The 22,079-nt window shown below is 46.8% G+C and overlaps 7 non-coding genes and 1 pseudogene across 7 annotated transcripts; all 8 read left to right on the top strand.

Moving 5' to 3' along the window:
- The first annotated feature begins 950 nt into the window (after positions 1 to 950).
- Positions 951 to 1,141, top strand: LOC141212314 (U2 spliceosomal RNA). Its single transcript, XR_012282125.1, has one exon. It is a non-coding gene; the product is annotated as a U2 spliceosomal RNA (small nuclear RNA).
- A 1,115-nt stretch (positions 1,142 to 2,256) lies between these two features.
- LOC141212313 (U2 spliceosomal RNA) lies at positions 2,257 to 2,447 on the top strand. Its single transcript, XR_012282124.1, has one exon. It is a non-coding gene; the product is annotated as a U2 spliceosomal RNA (small nuclear RNA).
- Positions 2,448 to 3,562: 1,115 nt separating this feature from the next.
- LOC141212312 (U2 spliceosomal RNA) lies at positions 3,563 to 3,753 on the top strand. The gene has a single exon (XR_012282123.1). It is a non-coding gene; the product is annotated as a U2 spliceosomal RNA (small nuclear RNA).
- Positions 3,754 to 11,494: 7,741 nt separating this feature from the next.
- LOC141212311 (U2 spliceosomal RNA) lies at positions 11,495 to 11,685 on the top strand. Its single transcript, XR_012282122.1, has one exon. It is a non-coding gene; the product is annotated as a U2 spliceosomal RNA (small nuclear RNA).
- A 1,118-nt stretch (positions 11,686 to 12,803) lies between these two features.
- On the top strand, positions 12,804 to 12,994 carry LOC141211521 (U2 spliceosomal RNA). The gene has a single exon (XR_012281493.1). It is a non-coding gene; the product is annotated as a U2 spliceosomal RNA (small nuclear RNA).
- Positions 12,995 to 14,112: 1,118 nt separating this feature from the next.
- LOC141212310 (U2 spliceosomal RNA) lies at positions 14,113 to 14,303 on the top strand. Its single transcript, XR_012282121.1, has one exon. It is a non-coding gene; the product is annotated as a U2 spliceosomal RNA (small nuclear RNA).
- A 6,218-nt stretch (positions 14,304 to 20,521) lies between these two features.
- On the top strand, positions 20,522 to 20,758 carry LOC141211784 (U2 spliceosomal RNA; annotated as a pseudogene).
- A 1,115-nt stretch (positions 20,759 to 21,873) lies between these two features.
- LOC141212309 (U2 spliceosomal RNA) lies at positions 21,874 to 22,064 on the top strand. The gene has a single exon (XR_012282120.1). It is a non-coding gene; the product is annotated as a U2 spliceosomal RNA (small nuclear RNA).
- The last annotated feature ends 15 nt before the right edge of the window (positions 22,065 to 22,079 follow it).

The raw sequence follows: 22,079 nt of genomic DNA, 5'->3' as shown, positions 1-22,079 counted from the left end.
AACTTCAGCCAACTGTGCATTGCATTGCCATGTAATGTGATGCAATGCTATCTTTCTAGCTCTCCCTTTTTACTTCCTTTTGGATAAACAGACATATTAGGCAAGCATTTTGGAGCTTTCACCTAAATAACTACAGGTGGTGAGATAAGCTGCACAATATAATTGACCTTTCAGTATATTGTTGCACACACACCATCTATTTAGCAAATGCCCTTGTTATCAACAGCAGCCTTTTAAACTCACCTGAGCTAACAGGTATGTGCGCTGGTTACTCTGCTGCACTTAAAATTTCTTTTTTGGTTTGCTACAATGCCTTTTCTGAAACGTTGTCTCCTTCTGCTGGAACACTGACTTCTTTCATTTAATGCCTGCAGACTATAAAAGAGAACCCAACCCAAAAAGTTTGGTTGATTAGTCTGTGGCATTCTGTTAAACTGTTGCTTATGGCGGTCTCTGTGAGCTTCTCAGCGACATTCAGCCAGCCAGGTATCCTGCCTGCAGTAGATGGAATGTGGCAATGGAACGCTGGCTGCGCGTGTCATAATAGGCTCTGAGCCTTTATATACCTGTGCACAGCAGCAGCCACCTTCAGTCTGCTGCTGGACAGCCAGCAGCAGCAGCAGCAGGAGAGGTATGTAATCAGGAGCCCTCCTGCTAAGGGTAGACAGCTGCTCGTTCCACCCCACCCCCCGCCTTAATTGGTTCTCCTCCCTTCCAACGGTGTTGAGGCGGGTGGGAACAGCAGGGGGTGAAGGTGCTGTGTTTAAAGAGGTGGAGTTATGCAGATCTAAAACGCGTGGATTGCAGCAGCAGCAAGCCGAAAAGTGCAGGCATGTAAGGGATCTAGAGGTTGACAACATGTCTTCTTAACGGGAGTCCAGGAGCTCATCTCCACAAATGGACTTTTCAGGATCCTTGGGTGGCTCCGTAGTTTGAAACCAATTCTGGTTATCGCTTCTCGGCCTTTTGGCTAAGATCAAGTGTAGTATCTGTTCTTATCAGTTTAATATCTGATACGTCCCCTATCTGGGGACCATATATTAAATGGATTTTTAGAACAGGGAGATGGAAAAAGAGCTTGCTCTGTCCACTCCACGCATTGACCTGGTATTGCAGTATCTCCAGGACCGGTGCACCCCTTCTTTAATGCAGTTTCTAAAATCAGAAAGAATTGAATTCAATGTTTTTTGTTCATTTTGCTTGTTTGTCGGATTTTGGGATGGACTCTTTGGCTTTGCTTTTCTTCTCCTCATTGGATTTTTCATGTTCAAAGTTGCAGAAGCCAGATTACAAGCTCATTTTGGTTCAACTTCAGCAACTGTGCATTGCATTGCCATGTAATGTGATGCAATGCTATCTTTCTAGCTCTCCCTTTTTACTTCCTTTTGGATAAACAGACATATTAGGCAAGCATTTTGGAGCTTTCACCTAAATAACTACAGGTGGTGAGATAAGCTGCACAATATAATTGACCTTTCAGTATATTGTTGCACACACACCATCTATTTAGCAAATGCCCTTGTTATCAACAGCAGCCTTTTAAACTCACCTGAGCTAACAGGTATGTGCGCTGGTTACTCTGCTGCGCTTAAAATTTCTTTTTTGGTTTGCTACAATGCCTTTTCTGAAACGTTGTCTCCTTCTGCTGGAACACTGACTTCTTTCATTTAATGCCTGCAGACTATAAAAGAGAACCCAACCCAAAAAGTTTGGTTGATTAGTCTGTGGCATTCTGTTAAACTGTTGCTTATGGCGGTCTCTGTGAGCTTCTCAGCGACATTCAGCCAGCCAGGTATCCTGCCTGCAGTAGATGGAATGTGGCAATGGAACGCTGGCTGCGCGTGTCATAATAGGCTCTGAGCCTTTATATACCTGTGCACAGCAGCAGCCACCTTCAGTCTGCTGCTGGACAGCCAGCAGCAGCGGCAGCAGGAGAGGTATGTAATCAGGAGCCCCCCTGCTAAGGGTAGACAGCTGCTCGTTCCACCCCACCCCCCGCCTTAATTGGTTCTCCTCCCTTCCAACGGTGTTGAGGCGGGTGGGAACAGCAGGGGGTGAAGGTGCTGTGTTTAAAGAGGTGGAGTTATGCAGATCTAAAACGCGTGGATTGCAGCAGCAGCAAGCCGAAAAGTGCAGGCATGTAAGGGATCTAGAGGTTGACAACATGTCTTCTTAACGGGAGTCCAGGAGCTCATCTCCACAAATGGACTTTTCAGGATCCTTGGGTGGCTCCGTAGTTTGAAACCAATTCTGGTTATCGCTTCTCGGCCTTTTGGCTAAGATCAAGTGTAGTATCTGTTCTTATCAGTTTAATATCTGATACGTCCCCTATCTGGGGACCATATATTAAATGGATTTTTAGAACAGGGAGATGGAAAAAGAGCTTGCTCTGTCCACTCCACGCATTGACCTGGTATTGCAGTATCTCCAGGACCGGTGCACCCCTTCTTTAATGCAGTTTCTAAAATCAGAAAGAATTGAATTCAATGTTTTTTGTTCATTTTGCTTGTTTGTCGGATTTTGGGATGGACTCTTTGGCTTTGCTTTTCTTCTCCTCATTGGATTTTTCATGTTCAAAGTTGCAGAAGCCAGATTACAAGCTCATTTTGGTTCAACTTCAGCAACTGTGCATTGCATTGCCATGTAATGTGATGCAATGCTATCTTTCTAGCTCTCCCTTTTTACTTCCTTTTGGATAAACAGACATATTAGGCAAGCATTTTGGAGCTTTCACCTAAATAACTACAGGTGGTGAGATAAGCTGCACAATATAATTGACCTTTCAGTATATTGTTGCACACACACCATCTATTTAGCAAATGCCCTTGTTATCAACAGCAGCCTTTTAAACTCACCTGAGCTAACAGGTATGTGCGCTGGTTACTCTGCTGCGCTTAAAATTTCTTTTTTGGTTTGCTACAATGCCTTTTCTGAAACGTTGTCTCCTTCTGCTGGAACACTGACTTCTTTCATTTAATGCCTGCAGACTATAAAAGAGAACCCAACCCAAAAAGTTTGGTTGATTAGTCTGTGGCATTCTGTTAAACTGTTGCTTATGGCGGTCTCTGTGAGCTTCTCAGCGACATTCAGCCAGCCAGGTATCCTGCCTGCAGTAGATGGAATGTGGCAATGGAACGCTGGCTGCGCGTGTCATAATAGGCTCTGAGCCTTTATATACCTGTGCACAGCAGCAGCCACCTTCAGTCTGCTGCTGGACAGCCAGCAGCAGCAGCAGCAGGAGAGGTATGTAATCAGGAGCCCTCCTGCTAAGGGTAGACAGCTGCTCGTTCCACCCCACCCCCCGCCTTAATTGGTTCTCCTCCCTTCCAACGGTGTTGAGGCGGGTGGGAACAGCAGGGGGTGAAGGTGCTGTGTTTAAAGAGGTGGAGTTATGCAGATCTAAAACGCGTGGATTGCAGCAGCAGCAAGCCGAAAAGTGCAGGCATGTAAGGGATCTAGAGGTTGACAACATGTCTTCTTAACGGGAGTCCAGGAGCTCATCTCCACAAATGGACTTTTCAGGATCCTTGGGTGGCTCCGTAGTTTGAAACCAATTCTGGTTATCGCTTCTCGGCCTTTTGGCTAAGATCAAGTGTAGTATCTGTTCTTATCAGTTTAATATCTGATACGTCCCCTATCTGGGGACCATATATTAAATGGATTTTTAGAACAGGGAGATGGAAAAAGAGCTTGCTCTGTCCACTCCACGCATTGACCTGGTATTGCAGTATCTCCAGGACCGGTGCACCCCTTCTTTAATGCAGTTTCTAAAGTCAGAAAGAATTGAATTCAATGTTTTTTGTTCATTTTTGTTATGCACACGCCCGGACTGACTGGCGTGTGCGGGTGTTGTGGTTCCACTGGACCATGGACCGGAGAGTGCCTGGAGGGGCGTGACTAAGTATCTGGCCGATCCGACCAAGGTGGCACGACGGCATACGACGCCAGTGCACCAGGGAGAAACCGGGCAGAGGGACCAGGTGCTACTCCAGGTCAAACTCCGGACACGGGGGTTGACCCACACTGGAATTACTGGAACAGGCAGGTTAGGCTGGCACAGACTGGTGGATGTAAGCAAACACGGCAGGTATGCAGAGGGGTGGATACAGGCGAGTATGCAGGCAGGGAGGTACTGGCCGAAAGGACGGGCTGGAGCACAGAAAGGTTAAGACCCAGTACAGACTGGGTCACAGAACCGCAGATGCGGTAGACAACCACAGCAGAGAGGGAACGCCCAAAGCGGTGGGCAAGAACAGAGCAGGACGGGGCTGCAGGAGCAGCGAGCACAAGCAGGGCAGGACAGGACTGCCGGAGCAGCGGGCAGAAGCAGGGCAGGACAGGACTGCCGGATCAGCAGGCAGAAGCAGGGCAGGACAGGACTGCCGGATCAGCGGGCAGAAGCAGGGCAGGACAGGACAGGACTGCCGGAGCAGCGGGCAGAAGCAGGGCAGGACAGGACAGGACTGCCGGAGCAGCGGGCAGAAGCAGGGCAGGACAGGACAGGACTGCCGGAGCAGCGGGCAGAAGCAGGGCAGGACAGGACAGGACTGCCGGAGCAGCGGGCAGAAGCAGGGCAGGACAGGACAGGACTGCCGGAGCAGCGGGCAGAAGCAGGGCAGGACAGGACAGGACTGCCGGAGCAGCGGGCAGAAGCAGGGCAGGACAGGACAGGACTGCCGGAGCAGCAGGCAGAAGCAGGGCAGGACAGGACAGGACTGCCGGAGCAGCGGGCAGAAGCAGGGCAGGACAGGACAGGACTGCCGGGGCAGCGGGCAGAAGCAGGGCAGGACAGGACAGGACTGCCGAAGCAGCGGGCAGAAGCAGGGCAGGACAGGACTGCCAGAGCAGCGGGCAGAAGCAGGGCAGGACAGGACTGCCGGAGCAGCGGGCAGAAGCAGGGCAGGACAGGACTGCCGGAGCAGCGGGCAGAAGCAGGGCAGGACAGGACTGCCGGAGCAGCGGGCAGAAGCAGGGCAGGACAGGACTGCCGGAGCAGCGGGCAGAAGCAGGGCAGGACAGGACTGCCGGAGCAGTGAGCAAGGAGTCAGAGCAGGACGGACAGGGCTCTGTTCACACGGAACAGACAGGAAGGGAAAGGCAGAGCCAGATACCCACAGGGTACTTGCAGTGAAGTAGCGAGGGGACCACAAACTCACAAACGGGAGTACAGAGACAACAAGCAGGAGTTAGGTACGAGTTCAGACTCTGCAGAAAAAGGAAAGGAACAGACAGAGGCAAAACAGGTAAAGGATAGGAGAGAGTTCAGACTGGAACTGAGTGTACGGAAGAGACCGACACTGCAGCGGGATACAGGAGCGGGTCTGGGAATACGGCCCCCAGAGAGTCGGGACGAACAGGCAAGGAGCGTGTTCAGACAGGACAGACAAGATACAGGAACGGATCTAGGTAATCGGCCCCTAGAAGGCGGGAGGAACAGGCTAGGAGCGTGTTCAGACAGGCCTGGAAATACAGCCTCCAGGAAAGGCAGCAGGCAAGAGTACACAGACAGGACTCAGTTCAGACACGGGAACTGATACCACAAGGCAGGAGACATAGACAGGACTCAGTTCAGACACGGGAACAGATACTGCAAGACAGGAGAAATAGACAGGACGCAGTTCAGACAGGAACAGATACCACAAGGCAGGGACACAAACAGGACTCTGTTCAGACGGGAACAGATACCGCAAGGCACAGACAGGCAGATCTAGGAATACGGCCCCTAGAAGGCGAAAGAACAGGCAAGAAGCGTGTTCACAAAAACAGACCACAGTTCAGACACAGAACTGGAAAACAGGCAGGAAAACAGGATAGGACCTGGCATGTCAGAGACAAAAAGCCGACTGACAGGACACAATGCTCAGGCGCCATCTTGAGGAAGAAGGTGGTATAAATACCCAAAGATGGAGAGCAATAGGCTGAAGGTGCAACAGGGGCGTGTCCACAGCAGGTACAAGAAACAGGAAGTTCAGCGGGTGTCGCCCTATGCAGCCAAAACAGACAAACAGACAGCAAGGAGGGAAGCCAGAGAGACATTCTGGACTGGAGATCAAGTGCGCGCTCTTGCACAGTGGGAGATGGACCACCATGCAAGGACGCCGCCAGGTATGTTACAGTACCCCCCCCCTTACGCCCCCTCTTCTTCAGGCCTGCCAGAATCTTCCGCAGGGAATTCGAGGACCAGTCGTTCACTTCAAGGAGATCACTTCCACTGTCCACAGGAAAAATTGATTTCATCTGGTTAGCTAGGATGCTACCTCCTATCCAGCCATCCCTAGCAACAGACGAAACGGGTGGAGTACCAGGAACAGCACACAAGGAAGTCTCTCTCCACATATTTTCAGGTGGCACCCCAGAGGGTACAGGAGACGACTGGAAGTCCTTCACCGGGTTGGAGGGGGACAGAGACTTGGGGGTAATCTCTGCTTCGAGGTACATCTTGTCAAGCTCACAGGAAGAAATAGACGGGTTATCAGGTACATAATGAGGAAAAGTCACTGTCTCTTTGTTATCTGGTGGTACCCCGGAGAATTCAGGAAACAACTGGAGGTCCTCCGCCGGGTCAGAAGAGTGCAGAGGCTCAGAGAAAACATCTGCTTCAGAGTACACAAGGTCGGACTCACTGGACGAAGCAAGCAAGGTATCAGATCCAGGATATAGGAAAGTCTCTGTCCATTCACCACCAGGTGGCACCCCGAAGGGTTCTGGAGACAACTGGAGGTCCTCCGCCTGGTCGGAGGGGTGTAGAGACTCGGGATTAACCTCTGCTTCGGAGTACACTAGGTTGGACTCACTGGACGAAGCGAGCGAGGTATCAGGTACAGAGTAAAGGAGAGTCTCTGTCCTTTCGCTACCAGGTAGCACCCCGAAGGGTTCTGGACACAACTGGAGGTCCTCCGCCTGGTCGGAGGGGTGTAGAGACTCGGGAGTAACCTCTGCTTCGGAGTACACTAGGTTGGACTCACTGGACGAAGCGAGCGAGGTATCAGGTACAGAGTATAGGAGAGTCTCTGTCCTTTCGCTACCAGGTAGCACCCCGAAGGGTTCTGGAGACAACTGGAGGTCCTCCGCCTGGTCGGAGGGGTGTAGAGACTCGGGGGTAACTACCACTTTGGGGTACCCATTGTCAGGCTCACAGGACGAAGCGGACAAAGTATCGAGTACCGAGTGTAGAGAAGTCTCTCTCCATTTGTCATCGAGTGGTATCCCGGAGGATTCAGGAGGCAACAGGGGGTCCTCCGCCAGGTAGTAGAGGTGCACAGACTCTGAGGTAACCACAGCTTTGGAGCATCCTTGGACATGCACACCGGTTAAAGTGGGTGAAGCATCTGATGCTGGGTGCAGGAAGTTCTCCTGTGTGGAGTCTGGATGGGCAGAAGTCTCTTCGGGCAGGAGAACCGGAGCACTACCCACACACATTACCCATTGGGGCTTCTCCGGGATACAGGGAGATGAAGCTTCAGTAGGGACTTCAAGGTTGGGGTCAGGAGGTCTCAGGGAGGACAGACCCTGGCGTGACGGCTTGCCTCTACGTCTAGCACGTCTGGACTGCCTCTTGAGGTTGGGAGAAGTATTCCGGAAAGCGTAGTCACCCTGTGAGGATTCTGGGTGGGCAGTAGTCTCATTGGGCTGGAGGACTATTGCGCTACCCACACACATTACCCATCGGGGCTGCTCCGGGATATTGGGAGGTGAAGCTTCAGCAGGAGCCTCCGGGTTAGGATCATCGAAGACCATTAGAAAGGCCACCAGGAAGGCCATTAGGTCCAGGAGGATCGGATCCCGTGTTTCATATAGGGGGTTGATCCATTCCAAGGCATCACCCGCCAGGTAAGACATAATGAATGCCACCTTAACCCGATCGGTGGGAAAACATAGAGGGTAGAACTTGAAGTGTAGCATGCATTGCTCCACAAATGCACGACTTTGTCTTGGATCCCCATAGTAACGTGGCGGATCCGCAGGAACAAGAGCAGATAGATCCATCTGGACGGGTGCGTAATTCGCCTGGAACTCAGCTGAGAAAAAAAAAAACTTTTATTTATTTATTTTTAATGCATGTATTCGCTGGAAAACTTCTCAGAGAGCGAAGGCCGTGGGGCTCAACGGGAACCATGGCCTGAGCATGCTGTTATGCACACGCCCGGACTGACTGGCGTGTGCGGGTGTTGTGGTTCCACTGGACCATGGACCGGAGAGTGCCTGGAGGGGCGTGACTAAGTATCTGGCCGATCCGACCAAGGTGGCACGACGGCATACGACGCCAGTGCACCAGGGAGAAACCGGGCAGAGGGACCAGGTGCTACTCCAGGTCAAACTCCGGACACGGGGGTTGACCCACACTGGAATTACTGGAACAGGCAGGTTAGGCTGGCACAGACTGGTGGATGTAAGCAAACACGGCAGGTATGCAGAGGGGTGGATACAGGCGAGTATGCAGGCAGGGAGGTACTGGCCGAAAGGACGGGCTGGAGCACAGAAAGGTTAAGACCCAGTACAGACTGGGTCACAGAACCGCAGATGCGGTAGACAACCACAGCAGAGAGGGAACACCCAAAGCGGTGGGCAAGAACAGAGCAGGACGGGGCTGCAGGAGCAGCGAGCACAAGCAGGGCAGGACAGGACTGCCGGAGCAGCGGGCAGAAGCAGGGCAGGACAGGACTGCCGGATCAGCGGGCAGAAGCAGGGCAGGACAGGACTGCCGGATCAGCGGGCAGAAGCAGGGCAGGACAGGACAGGACTGCCGGAGCAGCGGGCAGAAGCAGGGCAGGACAGGACAGGACTGCCGGAGCAGCGGGCAGAAGCAGGGCAGGACAGGACAGGACTGCCGGAGCAGCGGGCAGAAGCAGGGCAGGACAGGACAGGACTGCCGGAGCAGCGGGCAGAAGCAGGGCAGGACAGGACAGGACTGCCGGAGCAGCGGGCAGAAGCAGGGCAGGACAGGACAGGACTGCCGGAGCAGCGGGCAGAAGCAGGGCAGGACAGGACAGGACTGCCGGAGCAGCGGGCAGAAGCAGGGCAGGACAGGACAGGACTGCCGGAGCAGCGGGCAGAAGCAGGGCAGGACAGGACAGGACTGCCGGGGCAGCGGGCAGAAGCAGGGCAGGACAGGACAGGACTGCCGAAGCAGCGGGCAGAAGCAGGGCAGGACAGGACTGCCAGAGCAGCGGGCAGAAGCAGGGCAGGACAGGACTGCCGGAGCAGCGGGCAGAAGCAGGGCAGGACAGGACTGCCGGAGCAGCGGGCAGAAGCAGGGCAGGACAGGACTGCCGGAGCAGCGGGCAGAAGCAGGGCAGGACAGGACTGCCGGAGCAGCGGGCAGAAGCAGGGCAGGACAGGACTGCCGGAGCAGTGAGCAAGGAGTCAGAGCAGGACGGACAGGGCTCTGTTCACACGGAACAGACAGGAAGGGAAAGGCAGAGCCAGATACCCACAGGGTACTTGCAGTGAAGTAGCGAGGGGACCACAAACTCACAAACGGGAGTACAGAGACAACAAGCAGGAGTTAGGTACGAGTTCAGACTCTGCAGAAAAAGGAAAGGAACAGACAGAGGCAAAACAGGTAAAGGATAGGAGAGAGTTCAGACTGGAACTGAGTGTACGGAAGAGACCGACACTGCAGCGGGATACAGGAGCGGGTCTGGGAATACGGCCCCCAGAGAGGCGGGACGAACAGGCAAGGAGCGTGTTCAGACAGGACAGACAAGATACAGGAACGGATCTAGGTAATCGGCCCCTAGAAGGCGGGAGGAACAGGCTAGGAGCGTGTTCAGACAGGCCTGGAAATACAGCCTCCAGGAAAGGCAGCAGGCAAGAGTACACAGACAGGACTCAGTTCAGACACGGGAACTGATACCACAAGGCAGGAGACATAGACAGGACTCAGTTCAGACACGGGAACAGATACTGCAAGACAGGAGAAATAGACAGGACTCAGTTCAGACAGGAACAGATACCACAAGGCAGGGACACAAACAGGACTCTGTTCAGACGGGAACAGATACGGCAAGGCACAGACAGGCAGATCTAGGAATACGGCCCCTAGAAGGCGAAAGAACAGGCAAGAAGCGTGTTCACAAAAACAGACCACAGTTCAGACACAGAACTGGAAAACAGGCAGGAAAACAGGATAGGACCTGGCATGTCAGAGACAAAAAGCCGACTGACAGGACACAATGCTCAGGCGCCATTTTGAGGAAGAAGGTGGTATAAATACCCAAAGATGGAGAGCAATAGGCTGAAGGTGCAACAGGGGCGTGTCCACAGCAGGTACAAGAAACAGGAAGTTCAGCGGGTGTCGCCCTATGCAGCCAAAACAGACAAACAGACAGCAAGGAGGGAAGCCAGAGAGACATTCTGGACTGGAGATCAAGTGCGCGCTCTTGCACAGTGGGAGATGGACCACCATGCAAGGACGCCGCCAGGTATGTTACAATTTTGCTTGTTTGTCGGATTTTGGGATGGACTCTTTGGCTTTGCTTTTCTTCTCCTCATTGGATTTTTCATGTTCAAAGTTGCAGAAGCCAGATTACAAGCTCATTTTGGTTCAACTTCAGCAACTGTGCATTGCATTGCCATGTAATGTGATGCAATGCTATCTTTCTAGCTCTCCCTTTTTACTTCCTTTTGGATAAACAGACATATTAGGCAAGCATTTTGGAGCTTTCACCTAAATAACTACAGGTGGTGAGATAAGCTGCACAATATAATTGACCTTTCAGTATATTGTTGCACACACACCATCTATTTAGCAAATGCCCTTGTTATCAACAGCAGCCTTTTAAACTCACCTGAGCTAACAGGTATGTGCGCTGGTTACTCTGCTGCGCTTAAAATTTCTTTTTTGGTTTGCTACAATGCCTTTTCTGAAACGTTGTCTCCTTCTGCTGGAACACTGACTTCTTTCATTTAATGCCTGCAGACTATAAAAGAGAACCCAACCCAAAAAGTTTGGTTGATTAGACTGTGGCATTCTGTTAAACTGTTGCTTATGGCGGTCTCTGTGAGCTTCTCAGCGACATTCAGCCAGCCAGGTATCCTGCCTGCAGTAGATGGAATGTGGCAATGGAACGCTGGCTGCGCGTGTCATAATAGGCTCTGAGCCTTTATATACCTGTGCACAGCAGCAGCCACCTTCAGTCTGCTGCTGGACAGCCAGCAGCAGCAGCAGGAGAGGTATGTAATCAGGAGCCCTCCTGCTAAGGGTAGACAGCTGCTCATTCCACCCCACCCCCCGCCTTAATTGGTTCTCCTCCCTTCCAACGGTGTTGAGGCGGGTGGGAACAGCAGGGGGTGAAGGTGCTGTGTTTAAAGAGGTGGAGTTATGCAGATCTAAAACGCGTGGATTGCAGCAGCAGCAAGCCGAAAAGTGCAGGCATGTAAGGGATCTAGAGGTTGACAACATGTCTTCTTAACGGGAGTCCAGGAGCTCATCTCCACAAATGGACTTTTCAGGATCCTTGGGTGGCTCCGTAGTTTGAAACCAATTCTGGTTATCGCTTCTCGGCCTTTTGGCTAAGATCAAGTGTAGTATCTGTTCTTATCAGTTTAATATCTGATACGTCCCCTATCTGGGGACCATATATTAAATGGATTTTTAGAACAGGGAGATGGAAAAAGAGCTTGCTCTGTCCACTCCACGCATTGACCTGGTATTGCAGTATCTCCAGGACCGGTGCACCCCTTCTTTAATGCAGTTTCTAAAATCAGAAAGAATTGAATTCAATGTTTTTTGTTCATTTTGCTTGTTTGTCGGATTTTGGGATGGACTCTTTGGCTTTGCTTTTCTTCTCCTCATTGGATTTTTCATGTTCAAAGTTGCAGAAGCCAGATTACAAGCTCATTTTGGTTCAACTTCAGCAACTGTGCATTGCATTGCCATGTAATGTGATGCAATGCTATCTTTCTAGCTCTCCCTTTTTACTTCCTTTTGGATAAACAGACATATTAGGCAAGCATTTTGGAGCTTTCACCTAAATAACTACAGGTGGTGAGATAAGCTGCACAATATAATTGACCTTTCAGTATATTGTTGCACACACACCATCTATTTAGCAAATGCCCTTGTTATCAACAGCAGCCTTTTAAACTCACCTGAGCTAACAGGTATGTGCGCTGGTTACTCTGCTGCGCTTAAAATTTCTTTTTTGGTTTGCTACAATGCCTTTTCTGAAACGTTGTCTCCTTCTGCTGGAACACTGACTTCTTTCATTTAATGCCTGCAGACTATAAAAGAGAACCCAACCCAAAAAGTTTGGTTGATTAGTCTGTGGCATTCTGTTAAACTGTTGCTTATGGCGGTCTCTGTGAGCTTCTCAGCGACATTCAGCCAGCCAGGTATCCTGCCTGCAGTAGATGGAATGTGGCAATGGAACGCTGGCTGCGCGTGTCATAATAGGCTCTGAGCCTTTATATACCTGTGCACAGCAGCAGCCACCTTCAGTCTGCTGCTGGACAGCCAGCAGCAGCAGCAGCAGCAGGAGAGGTATGTAATCAGGAGCCCTCCTGCTAAGGGTAGACAGCTGCTCGTTCCACCCCACCCCCCGCCTTAATTGGTTCTCCTCCCTTCCAACGGTGTTGAGGCGGGTGGGAACAGCAGGGGGTGAAGGTGCTGTGTTTAAAGAGGTGGAGTTATGCAGATCTAAAACGCGTGGATTGCAGCAGCAGCAAGCCGAAAAGTGCAGGCATGTAAGGGATCTAGAGGTTGACAACATGTCTTCTTAACGGGAGTCCAGGAGCTCATCTCCACAAATGGACTTTTCAGGATCCTTGGGTGGCTCCGTAGTTTGAAACCAATTCTGGTTATCGCTTCTCGGCCTTTTGGCTAAGATCAAGTGTAGTATCTGTTCTTATCAGTTTAATATCTGATACGTCCCCTATCTGGAGACCATATATTAAATGGATTTTTAGAACAGGGAGATGGAAAAAGAGCTTGCTCTGTCCACTCCACGCATTGACCTGGTATTGCAGTATCTCCAGGACCGGTGCACCCCTTCTTTAATGCAGTTTCTAAAATCAGAAAGAATTGAATTCAATGTTTTTTGTTCATTTTGCTTGTTTGTCGGATTTTGGGATGGACTCTTTGGCTTTGCTTTTCTTCTCCTCATTGGATTTTTCATGTTCAAAGTTGCAGAAGCCAGATTACAAGCTCATTTTGGTTCAACTTCAGCAACTGTGCATTGCATTGCCATGTAATGTGATGCAATGCTATCTTTCTAGCTCTCCCTTTTTACTTCCTTTTGGATAAACAGACATATTAGGCAAGCATTTTGGAGCTTTCACCTAAATAACTACAGGTGGTGAGATAAGCTGCACAATATAATTGACCTTTCAGTATATTGTTGCACACACACCATCTATTTAGCAAATGCCCTTGTTATCAACAGCAGCCTTTTAAACTCACCTGAGCTAACAGGTATGTGCGCTGGTTACTCTGCTGCGCTTAAAATTTCTTTTTTGGTTTGCTACAATGCCTTTTCTGAAACGTTGTCTCCTTCTGCTGGAACACTGACTTCTTTCATTTAATGCCTGCAGACTATAAAAGAGAACCCAACCCAAAAAGTTTGGTTGATTAGTCTGTGGCATTCTGTTAAACTGTTGCTTATGGCGGTCTCTGTGAGCTTCTCAGCGACATTCAGCCAGCCAGGTATCCTGCCTGCAGTAGATGGAATGTGGCAATGGAACGCTGGCTGCGCGTGTCATAATAGGCTCTGAGCCTTTATATACCTGTGCACAGCAGCAGCCACCTTCAGTCTGCTGCTGGACAGCCAGCAGCAGCAGCAGCAGCAGGAGAGGTATGTAATCAGGAGCCCTCCTGCTAAGGGTAGACAGCTGCTCGTTCCACCCCACCCCCCGCCTTAATTGGTTCTCCTCCCTTCCAATGGTGTTGAGGCGGGTGGGAACAGCAGGGGGTGAAGGTGCTGTGTTTAAAGAGGTGGAGTTATGCAGATCTAAAACGCGTGGATTGCAGCAGCAGCAAGCCGAAAAGTGCAGGCATGTAAGGGATCTAGAGGTTGACAACATGTCTTCTTAACGGGAGTCCAGGAGCTCATCTCCACAAATGGACTTTTCAGGATCCTTGGGTGGCTCCGTAGTTTGAAACCAATTCTGGTTATCGCTTCTCGGCCTTTTGGCTAAGATCAAGTGTAGTATCTGTTCTTATCAGTTTAATATCTGATACGTCCCCTATCTGGGGACCATATATTAAATGGATTTTTAGAACAGGGAGATGGAAAAAGAGCTTGCTCTGTCCACTCCACGCATTGACCTGGTATTGCAGTATCTCCAGGACCGGTGCACCCCTTCTTTAATGCAGTTTCTAAAATCAGAAAGAATTGAATTCAATGTTTTTTGTTCATTTTGCTTGTTTGTCGGATTTTGGGATGGACTCTTTGGCTTTGCTTTTCTTCTCCTCATTGGATTTTTCATGTTCAAAGTTGCAGAAGCCAGATTACAAGCTCATTTTGGTTCAACTTCAGCAACTGTGCATTGCATTGCCATGTAATGTGATGCAATGCTATCTTTCTAGCTCTCCCTTTTTACTTCCTTTTGGATAAACAGACATATTAGGCAAGCATTTTGGAGCTTTCACCTAAATAACTACAGGTGGTGAGATAAGCTGCACAATATAATTGACCTTTCAGTATATTGTTGCACACACACCATCTATTTAGCAAATGCCCTTGTTATCAACAGCAGCCTTTTAAACTCACCTGAGCTAACAGGTATGTGCGCTGGTTACTTTGCTGCGCTTAAAATTTCTTTTTTGGTTTGCTACAATGCCTTTTCTGAAACGTTGTCTCCTTCTGCTGGAACACTGACTTCTTTCATTTAATGCCTGCAGACTATAAAAGAGAACCCAACCCAAAAAGTTTGGTTGATTAGTCTGTGGCATTCTGTTAAACTGTTGCTTATGGCGGTCTCTGTGAGCTTCTCAGCGACATTCAGCCAGCCAGGTATCCTGCCTGCAGTAGATGGAATGTGGCAATGGAACGCTGGCTGCGCGTGTCATAATAGGCTCTGAGCCTTTATATACCTGTGCACAGCAGCAGCCACCTTCAGTCTGCTGCTGGACAGCCAGCAGCAGCAGCAGCAGCAGGAGAGGTATGTAATCAGGAGCCCTCCTGCTAAGGGTAGACAGCTGCTCGTTCCACCCCACCACCCGCCTTAATTGGTTCTCCTCCCTTCCAACGGTGTTGAGGCGGGTGGGAACAGCAGGGGGTGAAGGTGCTGTGTTTAAAGAGGTGGAGTTATGCAGATCTAAAACGCGTGGATTGCAGCAGCAGCAAGCCGAAAAGTGCAGGCATGTAAGGGATCTAGAGGTTGACAACATGTCTTCTTAACGGGAGTCCAGGAGCTCATCTCCACAAATGGACTTTTCAGGATCCTTGGGTGGCTCCGTAGTTTGAAACCAATTCTGGTTATCGCTTCTCGGCCTTTTGGCACGATCCTTGTGATTGGTGTCAGGAGGCAGGTTCGTGATCACTGGAATTCTTTCTCGGCCTTTTCCGATTGGAACTGCTGCTATTGGGAAGGAAGGAAGGTGTTTCTCGTACCTTTCGGCGTGGAAGGAATTCTGGATCGTGGAGGAGGATTTCTTCAGGACTGGAGTTCTGGACGCTGCTGAACAGAAGGGATCGAGTCTGGTGCTGTTATTTTTGGACGTCATCGGGCTTTCTTTTGAATTTTCTCTGTGTGGAAATGGAGATGAATTTGGATCAGGACGATGCCTACATGAAGGACACCATCCGGTTTGTGGTGAGTGTGGAATTTAGGCAAGTTAAAAACTTGGACTTTTTGTACAGGAAAGTCTTTACTCCTATCTTGCATATCAGCAAGGATGAGTACTTTTGTGTTCAGTCATTTTCTAACAGAGGAGTACACGATGTGACTTTGAGAGGTGCTGGTGTATGTGAGAGGGTTTTTTCCAGTTTTAGATATGCTGCAGCCTGTGAGCATAGTGAGGTATTGGAAGGAATTTCAGCCACGCCTCGCTTTCAATTTGATCAAAGGATGCTAACAATACATATGTATAACCCTTTCATATCTGATGAGCAAGTGACTTCATACTTAAGAAGGTTTTTCTCCGTATTAATTATGAAAAAACGTTGTACGACTGGTTTTGGGGCCTGGAACGGCAAGAGACTGTATCAGGTCGTTTTTAAAAAGGACCCGTCAGTGGAGGGGGGTGTCTTAAGACCCCCACCAGTCGTGTTCATAAATAGAGATAGAGGCTTTTTGTTTTTTTCTAATATGCCACCATATTGTAAACGATGTCGGAAATATGGCCATATGGATGAAAATTGCGCCCCTTGTGAAGTATGTTCTGGCCCGGTTCATCAGGCGAGAGAGTGCCCAATGCAAGCCAGGCAAACATCTGAGGCTGATGCTGAAGATAAACAAGGGGATGGTGGGCAGATGGAGGATGGAGGATCAGAAAGTTCTTCTAATGTGGCGCAGGAAGTAGAGGTTCTGGCACCTCTAAGTAATAGAGAAAAAAGAGAAGAGAGGAAGAAAGCTGAAGAAAAGAAGAAAGAAGAAAGGAAGAAGGAAGAAAAGAAGAAGGAAGTAAAGAAGAAGGAAGAAAAGAAGAAGGAAGACAAGAAGAAGGAAGACAAGAAGAAAGAAGATAAAAAGAAAGAAGGAGAGAGGAAAGAAGATGGAAGAGAGGAAGGAACATTGGAAGAGGAAAAGGAGGGGCAACAAGGTATTGTGGATACAGTTGCTGCTCTGGCGGTATTATCAGAGATGTCGTCAGGGATTCCTTGTGCCCAGGAAAATATGGACTTAAGTTCAAAATCTTTGAAAAGGAGTACATGGGAAGAAGAGCAACAGGAGATCATGGAGGACTTGGGTGGGAAAAAATCTCGTGGTGACGCGTCTTCTTTGTTTGGGGATGTATCTCCCTCAAGTTCTTCTGATCAAGAATCCTTAATTGTGGATGTGAAATCACCTTTGGTAGATGAGGGCGGAGGGATTAGCCCTGGGCCTATTACTAGAAGATGATTACTGTTGTATCCCTGAATGTTCAGGGGTTGAACAATTTATACAAACGCACTGCATTATATGATTTTTTGAATAATGAGAAATGCGATTTTATTTTTTTACAAGAATGTAATTTAGAAAGGAAAATGAGCTATGAATATTTACGTGGAATATGGAAGGGTAACATGGTTTTTTCTGGTGGGAATGAATTGAAAAGTGATGGGGTGGGTTTTTTGTGCTCTAGTGAGTGGGAGGTGGTGAAGTATGAGGAAATTTACCCTGGTCGTATTCTATGTGTAGAAGTAATGAGGGAGGGTAAAAGGGTGCGTTGTTTTAATATTTATGCTCATACTGAGAAAAATCAAAGATTACATTTATTCGAGATTTTACAGCTTTTTTTATCAGGTGCGGATCCGATTTTAATTGGTGGGGATTTTAACTGCCAGTTAAATAATGTACGGGATGGGTCGGTAACCTGCCTTAAGAACATAATTTCTGCCTTCAGTTTAAAGGATGCATGGGCTATGGATGGTAGTAAAAAAGAATTTGAAGTTACGTGGTCAAACAGAGGTTTTACGTCTAGGATTGATCACTTTTTTATGTCTGATTCTTTTAAATGTTCCTCTTTTAAGACAAGTATTAATCCTTTTTCGGATCATAAGTTATTGGGATGCACTTTAGCAATAGACCCTTGCGGTAAGAAAAAACCTTCGCATTGGAAACTGAATGTTTCTTTATTACAGGGGGAGAATTTTAAAGAAGACTTTAAGGTTTTTTATAATGAATTAAAACTTAACAAAAAGGGTTTTAAGTGTATTTTAGACTGGTGGGATTTTATGAAGGGTAAGATCAGAACCTTCTTTGTTAAATTGGGAAAGAGGAAAGCGTATGAGAAAAGGCAGTTTTATGATGCGTTAAATGCTAATTTGCAGTGTTATTATTATTTTCAAAACAATGGAGTTAATATGGACAGCAGTATTAGTGAGGTAAAAGAGAAAATTCAGAATGCACTAAAAGAGAAGGGAAAAGAAATCATCTTCAACTCTAGGGTAAAGGTCCTGGATGAGGATGAGAAATGCACTAAGTTTTTCTTTAAAAAAATATGTGGAAAAAAGGATTTTATTGAGGTCTTAGAGGGTGAGGTGAGCCCAGAAGGGAAAGCATTGCAGGCCAAAATGTTTTATGATGATCTGTTTTCTCGAAAAAAGATTGATGAATCATTGAAAAACCATTTTTTAGAGGTTCTGGATAAAGCTCTTAGTGAGGAAGAAAAATTACTTTTATCTAGGGAGTTTACTAAGGAGGAGATATTTAATACTATTTGCACTTTACAAAATCAGAAGACACCAGGTGTGGATGGCCTCCCTGTGGAGTTTTACAGGGTTGTGTGGGATATTATAGGGGAAGATTTTTATGAGTTGTTTTTAGAAGTGGAGTCCTCTTTTAATATTCCCAAGTCATGGGCAGAAGGCCTTATTGTTTTATTATATAAAAAAGGAGGAAAAGAACTGATTAAAAATTGGAGGCCTATTACGCTGCTAAATACAGACTATAAAGTATATGCAAAACTATTGGCCAATAGATTAAAGAGTGTGATAGGGTCGGTTATTGAGGTGGATCAGTCTTGTGCAGTCCCGAATCGTAAGATTACCGACACGCTAATCTTACTGAGAGATATAATATGGGATGTGGCTGATAGGAAGCAGGACTTGGCCCTTGTTTCCCTTGATTTTGAGAAGGCATATGATAGGGTTGCTCATGAGTTTTTATTTGCCGTTTTAAAAAAAATAGGATGTCCTGGTGTTTTTATTGAACGTATTAAATGTCTGTATAAGTTATGTTTTAGTAAGATTTCTATTAATGGTTTTTTATCGGAAAATATTAATATTAATTGTGGGGTTAAGCAGGGGTGCCCCCTGTCGCCTATACTTTTCATTTGTGCAATAGAACCCCTTTTAACTGCTTTTAGGAAAGATAAAGTTATTAATGGCTTTTTTATTCCTGGCAGTAGGAATGACCAAGTGAAGGTTTTAGCTTATATGGATGATGTGTCAGTTTTAGTGCGGGACATTAAGAGTCTTCATAGAGTTTTAAGGACAGTTGTGTGGTTTGGTGGAGCATCTGGTTTTAAAATAAATTTAGAAAAATCAGGTGTTTTAACTATGGGTAAATTTCTTTTAAATTCGGATTGCATGCTGATGAGAGTAATGGAAATTAAAGTTTTAGGGGTATTTTTTACAGAGACATGTGGGAATGTGAGGAATTGGGAGTCCCTGCTTGAAAGGGTAAGGAAAAAGATTGATTTTTGGAACTTGAGAAGTTTAACAATGGAAGGCAAAATCTTGATAATAAAGCAGGTCTTACTTCCGATAATTTTATACATTTCAACTGTTTTTATACCTCCTATTAATGTAATGAAAAAGATAATTAAGTTATGTTTTAATTTCCTATGGAAGTCAAAAATGGAAAGGGTAAAAAGGGAAGAGTTGTACAAAATTAAAGGGAAAGGAGGGAAAGGCTTCCCAGACATCAGAACCTTCATTTATGCCAAGTATTTAGCTAATTGCATATGCACTTTATTAGGACCAGTTTCTAGGCTGAAAACCTTTTTAACATACAATTTGGGTTTTTTTATTAGGAAATACAAATGGTTACAAATGCATTTGGATCGGCCATATAAGTTTATGCCATCTGGGAATTATATTATTTTAGAAAGAATTCTGAGGGATTTTAAATTAATGAATATGGATCTTAAAATACTTGGAAATCATAAGAACATTTTAAAAGTCTTAGAAAGCAGGGTGATAGCTAGTCCGGTAGAGCGATTTTCCGATAATGTTGTAGATAAAATTTGGATTAATGCAAATTTTAAGTGTTTGACTAATGAACACAAGGACTTAATATGGTGTAGTATTAAAGACTGTCTGCCAACTCGAGATTTCCAATATAGAAGAGGATTGGTACGGTTTGAAAAATGCCCAAGACGTAAATGTGCTGCTGGCGAAACAGCTATGCACATTTTTTGGAACTGTTGTTATGCGCAATTAGTATGGAGAAATATTAGTAATTTAGTTAAAGCTCTAAGTGGTGTTAATTTTCTAGATTTTAATAGGATTTTTTACGGGTTGGGTGTCAAGGATGAAGTGTTCAAGGTTGTATGGATAATTTTATCTTGTGTGAAAATGGCGCTTTGGAAAACTCGGAATATTTTGATTTTTAAACATAAGGAAGTATCGGTACAAGAATGTATTAAGTTATGCCTAAGTTATATGTTTTTATATTTCTGGAGAGATAAGGTGTTGTTTGGTGATAAAAAAGCTAATGAAATTTGGAAGCAAAAAGATTGGAATGTACTTACCTTGTGATGTTCTTGTTGCACCATATGTACCCCCCTGTAAAAAATGGAAATTCTAAAGTTAAAACGAAAATAAACTGGAATATGGAAAATAATATAAGCTGTAAATTTACAACAACAAAAAAAGGAAAAAAAAAAAAAAGATCCAGTTTGCTATCTACAATGAGGAAACTTTTAAGTTTGAAACCATTTTAACATGATGACTTGTGATGGTGGACTTAAAGATCTGAGTAGAAAAAAAAAAAAAAAAAAAAAAAAAAAAAAAAATCTGTTCTTATCAGTTTAATATCTGATACGTCCCCTATCTGGGGACCATATATTAAATGGATTTTTAGAACAGGGAGATGGAAAAAGAGCTTGCTCTGTCCACTCCACGCATTGACCTGGTATTGCAGTATCTCCAGGACCGGTGCACCCCTTCTTTAATGCAGTTTCTAAAATCAGAAAGAATTGAATTCAATGTTTTTTGTTCATTTTGCTTGTTTGTCGGATTTTGGGATGGACTCTTTGGCTTTGCTTTTCTTCTCCTCATTGGATTTTTCATGTTCAAAGTTGCAGAAGCCAGATTACAAGCTCATTTTGGTTCAACTTCAGCAACTGTGCATTGCATTGCCATGTAATGTGATGCAATGCTATCTTTCTAGCTCTCCCTTTTTACTTCCTTTTGGATAAACAGACATATTAGGCAAGCATTTTGGAGCTTTCACCTAAATAACTACAGGTGGTGAGATAAGCTGCACAATATAATTGACCTTTCAGTATATTGTTGCACACACACCATCTATTTAGCAAATGCCCTTGTTATCAACAGCAGCCTTTTAAACTCACCTGAGCTAACAGGTATGTGCGCTGGTTACTCTGCTGCGCTTAAAATTTCTTTTTTGGTTTGCTACAATGCCTTTTCTGAAACGTTGTCTCCTTCTGCTGGAACACTGACTTCTTTCATTTAATGCCTGCAGACTATAAAAGAGAACCCAACCCAAAAAGTTTGGTTGATTAGTCTGTGGCATTCTGTTAAACTGTTGCTTATGGCGGTCTCTGTGAGCTTCTCAGCGACATTCAGCCAGCCAGGTATCCTGCCTGCAGTAGATGGAATGTGGCAATGGAACGCTGGCTGCGCGTGTCATAATAGGCTCTGAGCCTTTATATACCTGTGCACAGCAGCAGCCACCTTCAGTCTGCTGCTGGACAGCCAGCAGCAGCAGCAGCAGGAGAGGTATGTAATCAGGAGCCCTCCTGCTAAGGGTAGACAGCTGCTCGTTCCACCCCACCCCCCGCCTTAATTGGTTCTCCTCCCTTCCAACGGTGTTGAGGCGGGTGGGAACAGCAGGGGGTGAAGGTGCTGTGTTTAAAGAGGTGGAGTTATGCAGATCTAAAACGCGTGGATTGCAGCAGCAGCAAGCCGAAAAGTGCAGGCATGTAAGGGATCTAGAGGTTGACAACATGTCTTCTTAACGGGAGTCCAGGAGCTCATCTCCACAAATGGACTTTTCAGGATCCTTGGGTGGCTCCGTAGTTTGAAACCAATTCTGGTTATCGCTTCTCGGCCTTTTGGCTAAGATCAAGTGTAGTATCTGTTCTTATCAGTTTAATATCTGATACGTCCCCTATCTGGGGACCATATATTAAATGGATTTTTAGAACAGGGAGATGGAAAAAGAGCTTGCTCTGTCCACTCCACGCATTGACCTGGTATTGCAGTATCTCCAGGACCGGTGCACCCCTTCTTTAATGCAGTTTC

Source organism: Phyllobates terribilis, unplaced genomic scaffold, assembly GCF_046119375.1.
Source record: "Phyllobates terribilis strain yellow unplaced genomic scaffold, ASM4611937v1 Scaffold_170__1_contigs__length_4071412, whole genome shotgun sequence".
NCBI lineage: Eukaryota > Metazoa > Chordata > Amphibia > Anura > Dendrobatidae > Phyllobates > Phyllobates terribilis.
The sequence above is the reverse complement of the archived record's forward strand: the minus strand, read 5'-3'. Positions and strand labels throughout refer to the sequence as shown.